This window comes from Nicotiana attenuata, chromosome 11 (assembly GCF_001879085.1).
Source record: "Nicotiana attenuata strain UT chromosome 11, NIATTr2, whole genome shotgun sequence".
Lineage (NCBI taxonomy): Eukaryota > Viridiplantae > Streptophyta > Magnoliopsida > Solanales > Solanaceae > Nicotiana > Nicotiana attenuata.
The window spans coordinates 21,527,818-21,542,218 of NC_031999.1; positions in this window are offsets into that span (position 1 = coordinate 21,527,818).

Sequence of the window (14,401 nt, forward strand, 5' to 3'; positions counted from 1 at the left end):
AAAAAATTGCCAACCCATCCAAAGGCATCATTGTTCGGAGGCACCATCCTCATAGCCCGATAACACCATGTCATGGCCTGAGGACTCCTTTCCACCTTATTGCATATCATTATTCAAAGGCGTCATGGTTCGGAGGCACCATTCTCTTAGCCCGAGAGCATCATTTCATAGCCTGCAAATCCTTTATTATATGCTTCATGGCCCAGGCCATCATGCTCTAAAGACGTCATCGTAACCGTTCAAAGACAGCATTCATAGTCCAATGGGAATTTGCATCATGTCTAAGTTAATGCACAGTATACGCTTGTATTGTTTCTAATTGCAGGTACACCGGCGAGCAACGGCCATCCCAACAGGAGCAAGCCCGCTCCAGTTCCCGCAGCCACATCAAACCTAATCACCCCGCAAGCCGCCCACTCGCCCCGTCCTGGATATTGCGTCCGTTTTTGGAAAGCCTCCATCAGCATACTCCGCCGACGGATCCTGAACTACGTATGGCTTGATTCCTGTAAAACCAGGGATATGTAGGCAGCTTAGAAGCCAGGGCGCGGCCTAATTTCTTCGAACTGTTTCGTTTGGTCAAAATTTGCCATCATATCTTTACCCAACAACTCTTTCATCCTTCCCGGGTAAAGAGGGGCAGTTGTTGACACCCAATTTTTCCCTATATATATTTTCAGTATACAAAATAACTTCAAAAGGGCATATGTATGCATATGTAAGCATATTCAAATGTTTTATTATTTTTCCATAATTTTTAAGGTTTCAAATCAATTTATTTTCATCTTTTATCCATAAAAACCCCAATGATTATTTCCAAAATAATTATTTTTGGTAGTTTATTTGTCGGACCTTTATATTTATGCTAAGATATAGCTATGGTAATTTTTTCATATTTTTACAAATTTTATTTAGTAATTTTAAGCTAAATTGCATATAATTGCAATGTTAGCCCCTTTTAGATTTAATTGTGTTTTATATTCTTAAAATTAAGTCCAGTATTTTTGAATTAATAATTATATGCTATAAGTCATATTAGTGCTTTTAATTTGGTTCCAGAAATTACTTTACTATGTTTTATAATTTTAAAAGGGGAAAATGGCTATTCAAATGATAACCCAATTGTATTTCAATTGTAGTCTAAATTGAACCCCAATTCAGACCCAATTTCCCCCCGGCCCAATTTCGTTTAAACCCGACCCCTAACCCATTTAAGCGACCCAACCCGGACTCCCACCTAACCCTTTTAATCCTAGCGGTTGATCATTTAGATCAACGGCTCCTATACGCCCTTTCCTTTTTAATCCCAAACGACCCCTTACCCTACTTCATTTCTCACCAACCTCCGCCTCTGAAACCCTCTTCTCTCTCAACTCTCTCTGAAACCTAACACGAACCCTAGCCGCCGCCATCAAACTACACCCTAATTCACCCTAAACCCTGCCTAATCCATGGCCTCCCATGGCCATTGGAGATGTGTGTTAGCCTCTCATGACTCTAGGGTGTTTGTTTCTGTGGTTTCATGGCCAGTCCTCGAAAGAATCTGGTCCAGTCCTTGCTCGACTTATGTTCATGGCTTTTCTCCAATCATCCCTGACCTTTCTCCGGCCAGCCATGGCCGTTTGAGTTAGATCCTTGACTCTCCTGGTTAGATCGGTAACTTGCAAGGCCTTTCTCACCTTTTCTGGGTTTTTCGAAACCCTAATCTTTAAGATCCTTTGATTTCCTTTCAGATCTACTTTAGATCTGTACTTACTGTGAATGTCAAGTGTTTTTCTCGAAATTTCTTCAACGTTTCTTTCGAAACAACTTTTCGTTAAGGTTTTCCTTTAAGTTTTTCAAAAGATCTCTTCTCCAATTTTTAATGTTGTTTGTGATTCTTCTATGTTTTGCTCATGTTGTTCTTCTAACTGAGTCAGCGTGTTGAAAACCCTAATTCCTTTTTGGGTCTCATTCGAGTTCTGAAGTTGTTCGTTAGATGTGTACTTGTTTAATTGAGTGCTTTGTTTGACTTATTTGTTATACCATCTTTTAAACTCGATTATTGTTGAAAACCCTAGGTCTTTGGGTCTGAAACTATTTGTTTAAATGTATACTTGACTCGATTGAAAGTTCTTGTTTCAGACTCTCTTTTCTATATGTGACTTATCTGATTTTTGCTCGACTATGGTTGAAACCCTGACTTCTCGAAAGGTTTCCTCACTTTTTACTGCAAGACCTTTACCTGTTTTGACTCTCTTCTTCACTTTGGCTATACGTGTGAGCCCTGACTATCTAACCTTGTTCAGTACTGAATCCTACGCTTATTTCTGCTACTATTGTATGCTGTTTCTTTTGCCAATGCATGTCTGATGTTTATGTTCACTCTATTTATATACTAAAGTGCAGAAGCATATTCTTCCTTGATTGTCTTAATCTTGTGACTGATTTCAAAAACGTTTCCTTTTATGAACCCTAATTTCACTCGCTTGTTTAAAATTAATTGATTCTTTTCCCTTTATTGTGATGTGTTCCCTTGCTGATTTCTTTCCCAAAATAAGCATATTTTTGTACTTAGACTCGATTGTTCACTGCATGCTTTTACTATCCCTTATATGGCAATAATCAGTCTGCTTCCAAACTGATTTTCTTTCCTTAATTAGACCTGCTGCTACCCGTTAGACAGTGATTCCTTAATTAAAGGGGAATCACTTGGTTAATTGATTCTGACTTGTGATTGTTTCCATGTTTGTATCAAGACTTTACTTATTACCTCTCCTTCACTTCAAAAAAACTATAAATACCCTGCACCTCTCTTCTTTCAAAAACAAAAAGAACTATCTAAGTTTAGAACACACACTTCACTAAAAACTCTCTCTTTTCTCTGTTACTATTTGTGCTACTGCTTTGTTTAGCCGGCTGCAAGCCAAGGCTAGGCTGTGGACATTTGCTTACCTTTCTTTCTGCACTTTGCCTATTACTGGTATGTCCTAGTTAATTTTCAAGCATCAACAACAACATGTTTCTGCAATTGTTTCAACTTCTTTCATGCTTGTCCACTTCTGCTTATGTTTCTGCAATCAAGTTACATTATTAGAATGTTGAAATGTGTTCCCTTCCCCTGTTCAAGTTAATGCTCTCCTATGTATATGAATCCCATACCCCACATCCCCTCTTTATGTTCATATTCTCTGGCTGGTTTATGAACATGCCAGCATCCTCTATTGCTGTGCATGTCTAAACCTGACCCCTCCTAAGGTCATATGCTTCATGCAATGTATTCCCAAAATCCCTGACTCCTTTGTGCAAATGCTGACTCTGTATAGTTTAAATTTTGCTACTACTTTTTTCAAATCATCCTTATCACTTACTATTTCCCAGCCCAGTTTAAAATCTCTATGTTCTGCACTTTCACTATATTCCTAGAATCTAAGTTCTACCCCTCTTGTGTGAGCCTTGCCTTGGGACCCTTGAGATCCCTCTGAACTTGGACACATAAGAGCTGGTCCTTCCACACTGCACTCATCTCTATCTGGTTATGCAAGCCTGGGTGTAAGAATTGTCCGGGGTCCCTTGAGACCCTTAGGGAACTTTGACACACCCTGGTCTGAGAAAGACTCTGAAGCAAGTGGCATTTGAGGTGGTTTGTTCCATAACTCAGAGAGGAAGTCAGAATCAGGCTTCCGATGGTTGTAACTTCTTATTTTTTTACATTCTCTGATGTAATTCAGTATTTGGTCTGTAATAATTTGTAAACGGATATTGGGGTTGGTTAGTGAAAAGGGATGGGTTAATTATGCATGTTTTAAGAGTAGATATCTTGCCCATAGGATCTGTTTTAATAAGTTCTGCATGTTTACATCCACACTTAGATATCCTGCCTATAGGATCCGTTTAATAGAGTTCTGCATGCTTACTTCCACACTTAGATATCCTGCCTATAGGATCTGTTCACTAAGGGATGGGTTAATTATGCATGTTTTAAGAGTAGATATCTTGCCCATAGGATCTGTTTTAATAAGTTCTGCATGTTTACATCCACACTTAGATATCCTGCCTATAGGATCCGTTTAATAGAGTTCTGCATGCTTACTTCCACACTTAGATATCCTGCCTATAGGATTGTTTAATAGAGTTCTGCATGTTTACTTCCACAATTAGATATCCTGCCTATAGGATATAATGGCTATAACAAGACGTCATCTGCAAGGTTAAAAAGTCAGATTCAAAATTAGATGTCATGCCCATAAGGTTAATATCATGATTTTATAGAAATCATGCCTATAGGAATTTCGATGCCTAATCAAATAAATCATGCCTACTCCGCTTCATTAGATACCATGCCTATAGGACCAAATCAGCCTTTAATATTAGATACCATGTCTGTAGGGATTAAAATCAGCAACAATAGAGGTTATGTCCATAAAATCTGAAACCAGTTTAGTTAAAAATCAGTTTGACTCGTACTGTGTTAAAAATTAGTTACTCTTTTCATTAATGCGGTCTAGAAAGCATGCTTATATGATCTAATTTTCTCGTTTACAACTGTTACTGCTTTGCCATTTTTGAATCAGAAATAGATATCATGCTTATAGGGAATCATCAATACACACCTAGGCAAGCCTTATGTAATAACGATAAAATCGAATCCGCCTTGTTCAAATAGCAACTACTACAACCAGCAGGCAGGCCTGATTCGGACATCTTATCTGAGTTATGTGATAAATTGGTCTGCTTCAACAACTAAAACTCCCCTATCTTAGTACTTTGAATTCTTGCCCTATATGTTTTAAGTCATGCTATTTATGTGCTTTACTTGTAGAGGTATATATGAGCCTTCTAGTTGTTTACATGTTTCCCCTAATATGCAGTCCTATATGTTTTGAATGTCGCCTTAGTCTTTTTACCTTTAAAACCCAAGAGTCAGCCTAAAATCCTCCCTCTCATAGGAATAGTAATCCTAAATCCCTCCGGGATTGATAGGAATGGGACGAGTAATAGCATGCAATAGAGGTCGAGACCAATCCGCGCTTTAATACCTTAACGGGTGGGAAGGGTAGATATGGATATGATGACTGGTGCGCTAATACCATGTGTAGCCCCTCTTTTGAGGAGTGATTACCAGGTATTGCATTGATGTGATCCATATTACAAATAAACCTAGGACCCCCTTTATATTCATTAGCATGTTTAGTGATAACTCTTTTCAAAACGTTGCTTTATTTAATCATTTTCAAACATTTATGTATTTAAAATCCCCTCTTATTTGAGCCTTGATTGTTTATTTATTTATTGCACAAATTCACAAAGAACTATCTGGCCGGGAACCACACTAGTGGATCCTGAGGGGTGCCTAACACCTTCCCCTTGGGATAATTTCAAGCCCTTACCATATCTCTGGTTATAAAAAATGTAGTTATAATTGAACCCCATAGGTGCCCTAATGCACCTTAAAATCGTTAGGTAGCGACTCTTCAAATTGCAAACCCCTTTCCCAAAAGGAAAGAGTTGTCCCAATCGAATGTCACAAACCCGATTTCCGCGGAGGAAAAAGGGGGGCGCGACAGTACCAACTCCTCCTCAACACCAACATCTTCCGACTCAGGACCCGCAAACCACTTACCATACTCCTCAGAATACCCCACAACCTATCCCTGATACGCAAATTTCAACTAATGATCACCATTACACTCCAACCCCTGGCACCCACCAAAACAATCCCATATACGTGGAAACCTTACCCCACTCTACTTATCCAATCTCATACACTCCAGAATCCGCTGAGAAGGATCAGCTCATTAGGAATATGGCGGAGGAGCTCAAGGAGCTCACAAGTCGCGTCTAGGGTGTCGAAAGAGGCAAAGGGATTGAGGGTTTGAATTATGAAAATCTATGCATTCAGCCAGACGTAGAACTGTCGGAGGGTTACAAACCGCCTAAGTTCGAGTTGTTTGACGGAACGGGTGACCCGAAGGTACATTTGAGGACGTACTGTGATATGCTCGTGGGAGTTGGGAAAGATAAAGAATTCGCATGAAGCTATTCATGAGGAGTCTCACTGGAGACGCCCTATGTTGCGACCAAAAACACTCACGCAAGTGTACGTGATCGTCAAGTAATAAAGTAGTGAGTAGAGTATCGTTCCCACGAAGACTTGTGATTAACTGTTGACTGATTTAAACTCAATTAACTTATCTATCCAAGAAGCTTTCCACAAAATAGAGATATCACTAATTTGCTACCTAAATTATCAAACAATAATGTGACTAGAATAATTAACCAAACAACCAGCAATTTTCGAGAAACAAACAGTAAGAGAGGATATTCCAGGGTCACGGGCTAATTGACAATCGTGTTGTGTTCTTGGCTTAAAACGACTAATTGATTTATCTGAATTGTTGATAGACAGGGTTGATATTACCCATAAGAATCTGTCGAGTTCTTACTCGCCTATCCAAGCTAACTCAATGCCTATATGTCTATGGAATTAAAATTAACAAGAATGCATTTACAGTTCCTTTATTTCAACCAAGCAAGGCAATTGGGTATATGTCTATCCCAATTGCGAATCCGTTCCCCGATGCCCGGGTTCAAGAACTTGCTCTATTTAATTCTATTGCAATCTAAAGTTCCCACTTTCGAGTTCAACCAAAGATTCGTAGAAGTATTTCACTGTTAGCTACTCAGCAAAATAATTAAAATCAGAATTAAATAAACAACCCAATATGATAAACCAACTTTGTCGAATTAAACGTCAAACAACAACTTTCATGTTTTACCCATGACCCTAGAATAATGGAATTTAGCTACTCATACTAATGTTCAACACAATAGGGTTCAATTTCGATAGCAAAAATAAAGGGAAGAAAAGAAGAACTTGATGATCAAATCTCCTCCTTGCCTCTTGCCTCTTGCCTCTCTATTCCTTGTACTAGACTTTGAAAAACTTGATAAATTAACCTTGGGCGAGCTTGACTTTATATAGCTTAAGTGGGTTTCCCTCCAGATTTCCAATTCTACCCCTGAATAAGTCTCTTCCGAACTGGGACTAGCGCGAGCTTGCGCTTCCTTCGCGCGTGACTTCGCGCATGACTTCTAACATCTGCCTCCAGCTCCTTAACTCGTGCGACTTCGCGCATGAGCTTGCGCACCTGGGCCATCATTTCTTCCATTCTTTGTCTCGTCCTCGCGCGCACTCAGCTCCGAGGGGTCGTTCTTGCTCGTAAATAGTTCCAATAACCTCTTAAAAGCATCACATAAGCTCCTCATCCTGCAATGTATACAATTCACAATTAGAGCCTATTTTTCATCAATTAACCATATTATGACATTGGAATATAATCAAGCGGAAGCTTAAACAATAGCTAAATTATCTAGATTTAGCCTATTATCAACACCCCACGCTTAATTCATTGCTAGTCCTCGAGAAGTCATACTATACTGTCTAGAGGTTCCTTCACTCAACTATTTCCCCTAATGTATTACGCCCTGAACAATTTACATACATTGCACCTAGCAGTGAATAATCCTAGCCTCAGAAGTCGACTCTCAAGTGCCATGCGATATTCATACTTCCTCAAATTACTCTACACAGAAGTCAAGATTTGCTTTTCCTTCACGAATCACATGCCCTCACAATCACAGCAAAAATATATAGATTCAATCCTCACAATCGAATTTCATGCTTACATATGTCAAAGAGAAAACACTCACACTCATAAAAGAAGTCACATGCATGCAATTGGTACCATAAGCTTGCCCTTAATGTAAATCTCTACTAATGTAGGCTTGCTCGATCTAAAATCAATTAGGACTTTTTCATGGTTGTAATGTGGGCTAAGGGACGGGTAGGATATATTTAGGAATAGTGGTTCACCCTCCTAAGCACTTTAACACATCACATAATCAACTTTAAGCGCAAATTCTTCAATCTACTTCACTTTCACAAACAACATCACCCCCAACAATGTTCCATTCTTCTTTAAGCACTACATTAATTCATACCCACTAGAAGTAACAAAACAACAATGTATTCATCTCTATTTTTTTCTTTAGATTATTCTCTCTTTTTTTTCCTTTTCAAAACTTTTTCAATTTCTGCTAGTGGTGCATTATTTTACAAAACAAGTGCACCTTTCATCCTTTTATTGGTTCCACTCAAAAGCCACCCCACACTTATTTCCTTCTTACTTCTTTTAGCGCTCATCTCATAATTAAAGTGCGTTAAGAGGTAAAAGGATCAAAACAATGTCAATTAAGAATAAAAGGGTATAGGCTTGTAATGTGGGTGCCAAACAAAAGTCTAAAGGCTCAAAAGGGTTAACTAGGGACAAATTTTATTTGTGATAAGCAATTAAGCTCAAAAAGGTCAAAGAAAGCCTAAAATCATTTTTCAAACCGAGCATCACCTAAAATTTCGCTTCAACTCACAAACCGGGCAAGTTCTAGACACAAGTACAATACATGGACTACACAAAAACTCACAACACATGGCATATGACTCATTCAGATCAGCTCATCAAGACGCTATGTTACGAGCATTCAATTCAGTAACAAACATACAGATTAAGGCACTTTAGTGAGATTCAACAAATAAGACTAAGCATTACACTCTAGGTTCTATTGTGTTCCGGTGTATCAACGCTATGGGTTCTCTTTTGATTTTCTAGCTCGTAGACCATTAAGCTAACAAATCGAAAAGAAAACAAAATAAAAAACTACCTACACCCGGTTCAAGCTAAACCCTTGGAAAAGAACCGTGGCCTAAAGAAAAACCAAGGGGAGTTGCTACACTACCTAAAATGAAAAATAATAAATAAAAAAAAATCTTTTTGTTGTTTTCTCTAGACTAACTTCCCTCAAGAAAATCGCCTACAAGATCCGTCATTAGGAAGAGCCTATAATTTTTCTTTCTTTTTTTTTCTCGACTCAGTCCCTCAAGAACCCCGTCGAAAGGGATCCATCGTCGGGACGAGCCACCTATCTATTTTAAACTAATGATTCATATTTAACACCAACACTATCAAAGTCAAACAACCAAAACAAAACAAAACCAACAATCAATTGATACAACTACATACAAACAATGAAGTACCCCCACCCCACACTTAAAGATAAAGACATGTCCTCATGGCTTAAAATTGAAAGAACTGTGAAGTAGGGGAACTTCCCTGAAGTCTCACTCCTGGTCGGAGACGGTGTCTGGGCATACGTTGCACGCACGCCCCAGAGCTCGCAGCTAACCCATGAACTTCTTCTCCGACTTGGCTTGTCGGTCAGCCATCGCGTCCACACAGATGCCCAAATCAGTCACTGAGGAGCGTAGCCCAGCTACCTCCTGCTCCAATGCTATGAACCGGGACACCCTGGCAGTTCCTGAAGAGGACGCTGCTCCTGACGGTGCTACAGCTGTTGCGCTGGGCGCATGGGCCTGCGTTTCGCCCTCCACGTTCATTTGTTCAGCCTCTTCGTCCTCCGATGCATCAGCGCCACTCTCAGCTGCTTAACCTGCTGCTGCAGCTGGGGCTGGCACCGTGGTGCTCTTTTTCAGGCGGATCTTGTGGCTTTTTTTTTACCAGCCCATCCACACAAAGATTTTCGGGCACCTGCACTTGTCTACAAAGCTTAGTCACCAAAGAGGGGAAAGAGAACCCATACCTGAGTTGGGAGCTCCGGATAAACATTTCGTCGTGGATCACCTTGGCCATATCGAAGGAAAGACCATTGACGAAACACCAAATCAATGCAGCTCGGGGTCCATTCACCTCCGTAGTATTTTTGGAGGGAATAAGGCGACTGTTAATCACATATAACCAGCTCTTCCCCTCTGGGGTTAAAGAGGAGGAGTGGAACTTCTCACCGTGTTCCATCCACTCCACCATTTTTCCGGGTGCGCAAATATCATCAAAGAAACGCTCCCACTTGGCGTCTGTTGGATTTTTGCCATACTCATAAAAGTCCGTATTCTCGGGTAGAGGATCGGGCAACTGATATGCTGTGCGTATCGCCTCAATGGAGGCATCTACCGCCTTGCGGTGCACCGTGACCACATTGTCTATATGCTCTGGCAGATTAGCATAGAATTCTCTCACAACCATTACATTAGCCTCCCCTGGCTCATCAATGAAGGTCTGCAAACCAATACATGTGGGGGAAGCGCTCCTTGACCGAACGGATGTCAATGCCCCTCTCCGGAATTGACTTTTTAGCGGCATTCTCCATAAAGCGGGTCTGAGCCTCAGCTGAAACAAATTTGCTGCTGTCATAGGGGTGTGCAGGGATCCTAGATGTGCCAGCTTGGCGGCTTGATGATGGACCAGTGGCTTGGCGCTTTCGCGATGGCGACATGATACCTGCAAAACGGGAACACATCAGCCCAGCCTAACAAAAATATTATGACTTAATGCGGTTACTCAGACTTCACACGCAAAAGTGGTCACAACATGCTCATTGGGACCTTTCCTCAAACACCTTGTGGGCATTAGGCCTTCACAACACCTTTGAAGATGTTTAGAACAAGAACCACCCACATGTAGTCATCAACATCACAAATCAAGTGGGATTCCACCCCACACTTATCATCCACCAACACCAAAACACATTGCACCAATTTCTACACAACATCTAAGTACAACTACTACAACATAAGCATAAGAATACAACAAACAAATCTGAAAAATAAAGAGAGAAAAAGAGAAGAAAGAAACTAGGGCTCATACCTTTGGTGAAGGAGAATGGGGAAGATGCTAGTGAACTCGAAGGGGGGAGGGGGGGGGGTCGGTTCGCGAGAGGGGGGCAGGGAGGGGGGGTACTGGTATTAGGGAGAATGGGGGAAGACGAAGGGAGTGTTTGGAATTTGGGAAGGTTGAAGTACGGGGGGTGTTATTAGAGGGGGGTAGTTTAGTCTAAAGATTGAACAAATAATAAAAAAAAAAGAAGAACTAAAAACATACAAAAACATCGAAATTTTAACGGGCTAGCGCGAAGACTAGCGCTACCTCGGGCTTACTTCGCGCGGGCCAGGCAGTGAGATGCGCGAACAAACGCGCGAGCTCGCGCGCCTTTGTGCTTCTCAGGCAGAATGTTTGCCCAGTTCGCGCGAACTTTTGCGCGAAGTTAGCGCGAAGTCGTGCTACTGGGCACTCGTTTTTAGTACTTTTTTCACCTGTATTGCCTTTGGTCGATGGTCTTTTCACCCGCCCTTCGTCACCTGCATTGGTTAGCACTTTCTAAAACACAAAATCAACAACTAATACTATCGTTGGGTTGCCTCCCAACCATCGCCTTATTTAACGTCGTGGCACGACGGTTACAACAATACAATGGGTTGCCTCCCATCAAGCGCCTGATTTAACGTCGCGGCACGACCCAACACGTTCTCAAGCATCCATCAAATCCACCAAGGTCTTGTGACGTGTAATATCACCACCCTAGTAATGTTTTATCCTCTGACCATTTACCAAGAACGTACCAGTTGAACTCATATCCCTCAACTCCACAACGCCACGAGGCTTCACACTCACCATAACAAAAGGGCCCGACCAACGAGATTTAAGCTTTCCGGGAAAAAGCTTCAACCTCGAATTGAATAAAAGAACTTCTTGCCCTGGCTCAAACTCTCGATGGTGGATGTGCTTGTCGTGCCACCTTTTTGTCTTCTCTTTATACAATTTTGCATTCTCGTATGCATGCAACCGAAATTCATCAAGCTCGTTGAGTTGCAGCAATCTCTTCTCACCAGCTAAGTCCCCATCCATATTCAGCTTTTTAATGGCCCAATAGGTCTTGTGTTCAAGCTCGACAGGCAAGTGACATGCCTTCCCATAAACCAATTTGTACGGAGAAGCACCTATGGGAGTTTTGTATGCAATGCGATATGCCCACAGTGCGTCGTCTAGCTTGTTGGCCCAGTCCTTTCTATTTCCACTCACTGTTTTCTCAAGAATCTGCTTCACCTCTCTGTTCGATACTTCCACTTGACCATTTGTTTGGGGGTGGTAGGCGGTGGACACCTTGTGCTTGACTCCATACTTTGCGAGGACATTATTCAGCAATTTGTTGCAGAAGTGCGTTCCTCCATCACTGATCAACACTCTAGGAGTTCCAAAGCATGTAAAGATGTGCTTCTTGACAAAGTTTACCACAACCTTTGCATCATTAGTGGGAAGAGCAATGGCCTCCACCCACTTGGAAACATAGTCGACTGCCACCAAGATGTACCTATGACCATTAGAGTGTGGAAACGGTCCCATGAAATCGATTCCCAAAATATCAAAAAGCTCCACTACCAGAATGTTTTCAAGCGGCATCTCGTGCTTCTTTGTGATCGTTCCGGTTCTTTGGCACCTGTCACACATTTTAACAAAAGCATGTGCATCCTTAAACAATTTTGGCCAATAGAAACCTGATTGTAGAACTTTCTGGGCGATCTTATCACCACCATGATGACCTCCGTATGGTGAGGCGTGACAGTCATGAAGTATGGTAGTCATCTCCTCCTCAGGAACACATCTTCGCACAAACTGATCTGCACAGAGCCTGTACAAGAATGGCTCATCCCACATGTAGAGCCTCACATCATGCAAGAACCTTCTTCTATTATCAGGTTTCAGGTCTGGTGGTGTCACCCTACTTGCAATAAAGTTCACATAATCTGCATACCACGAGGCTGTGCTTGAGGTGATTGCCAATAACTGCTCATCAGGGAATGTTTCTTTGATTGCACCCCCTTCAGCTACATGGTTCCGATTTTCTAATCTGGACAAGTGATCAGCCACTTGATTCTCTGTTCCTTTGCAATCTCGGATCTCTAAGTCAAACTCTTGCAAGAGGAGGACCCACCGAATCAGTCTCGGCTTGGCGTCTTTCTTCTCAAACAGATACCTGATAGTTGAATGATCTTTGTAGACGATGACTTTGGTCCCCACCAGATATGATCTAAACTTGTCAAACGCCCACACCACTGCAAGCAACTCTTTTTCAGTAACTATGTAATTTATCTGGGCTGGATTCAGAGTTTTGCTCGCATAGTAGATGGAATGAAAGATTTTATTTCTCCTTTGTCCCAACACAGCTCCCACAGCTATGTCACTCGCATCACACATCAATGCAAAGGGTTGCCCCCAATCCGGGGCAATGATAATTGGTGCAGTCACTAGCTTTCCCTTCAGCTCCTCTAATTCTTTCAGACAGGCATCATCGAACTTGAAGGGGACATCTTTCTCGAGCAACCTGCACAAGGGAGAGGAAATTTTCGAAAAATCTTTAATGAGACGATAAAAACCTGCATGGCCCAAGAAACTGCGAATGCCTTTGACAGATGTTGGTGGAGGCAATTTTTCAATCGTTTCCACCTTTGCCTTGTCAACCTGCAAACCATTTTTAGACACCTTGTGCCCCAAAACTATACCTTCACGTACCATGAAATGGCACTTCTCCTAGTTTAGCACTAAGTTAGTTTCTTCACACCTAGCAAGCACTTTATCGAGATTCATCAAGCAGTTATCAAAAGAACATCCAAACACAGAAAAATCATCCATGAATACTTCCACAAACCTCTCAACCATGTCAGTAAAAATAGCCATCATACACCTTTGAAAAGTCGCAGGTGCGTTACAAAGACCAAAGGGCATTCTCTTGAACGCATACGTGCCATAGGGGCACGTAAATGTGGTCTTCTCTTGGTCCTCTGGGGCTATAGAAATCTTATTATACCCCGAGTAACCATCCAAGAAGAAGTAGTACTCCTGGCCAGCTACTATATCAAGCATTTGGTCAATAAAGGGGAGGGGGAAGTGGTCCTTTCGGGTGGCATTGTTCAATTTTCTATAATCAATGCAAATTCTCCACCCAGTGACAGTTCTTGTGGGGATCAAATTATTATTTTCATTATCTACTACAGTCATCCCCCCTTTCTTGGGTACACATTGAACGGGACTTACCCATTTGCTGTCTGAGATAGGAAATACAATACCTGCATCAAGCCACTTAATCACTTCTTTTCTTACCACCTCTTTCATGATTGGATTTAGTCGGCGTTGTTGCTCTACACTGGGCTTGTGTCCATCCTCCATGAGGATTTTGTGCATGCAAAAGGCTGGACTAATGCCCTTTATGTCAGACATCGTCCACCCAACTGCTCGCTTGTGCTCACGTAGCACTCTCAACAGCTTCTCTTCCTGCAATTTAGACAAGTCAGAAGAAACAATCACAGGTAAAGTATCAGATTTACCCAAATAAGCATATTGAAGGTGAGGTGGGAGAGGTTTAAGCTCCAGTTTTGGGGCTTCCTCAATGGATGGCTTTGGGGGAGGCCCTTCTGGCCTGTTCAAAGGCTCAAAAGGGTGTACCCCTTGCATGTACGCACAAGATGTATCTAAGATTTGCATCATCTCCTCAACCTCATCATCACTCCCCAAGATAT